This window comes from Brassica oleracea, chromosome C1 (genome assembly GCF_000695525.1).
Source record: "Brassica oleracea var. oleracea cultivar TO1000 chromosome C1, BOL, whole genome shotgun sequence".
Classification (NCBI taxonomy): Eukaryota; Viridiplantae; Streptophyta; class Magnoliopsida; order Brassicales; family Brassicaceae; genus Brassica; species Brassica oleracea.
In genome coordinates this window covers 27,459,227-27,459,668 of record NC_027748.1, presented here as the reverse complement: position 1 = coordinate 27,459,668, position 442 = coordinate 27,459,227, and positions in this window count along the sequence as shown.

The window sequence follows — 442 nt, the reverse complement described above, 5'->3', positions numbered from 1 at the left end:
ATATTAAAAGAGCTTAAGTTTTGAGTTTTTTTCTTATAGACATGTAATATATATCATATGGGAGGTAAAAAGTATAAAATTAATGAAGTAATACTAATCATCTTGATAAATAAGGTTAGTGAATCTACTATATATATTGATGGACACAAAACTCTAGCAATTAAAAAAAAGCATTGATCAAATGAAATAACTGAACAAAGAAAATAAATTAGTGGGGGCAAATATATGATTTTGTATGGGGGCAAGAACTATTTTCCTTAATACTGTACACTAACTTTTTTTACTGAGGGCAGCTGCCCCCATTCTACTCCACGTACCTCCGCCACTATATGAAAACTCTTTTCAAAGAACCTGTCTAGCAGGTCTATACGATCTAACATACTTAACAATGTGATATAACCACTACAAGAAAACAGCGGTATTCTGACGGACATTCCGACGG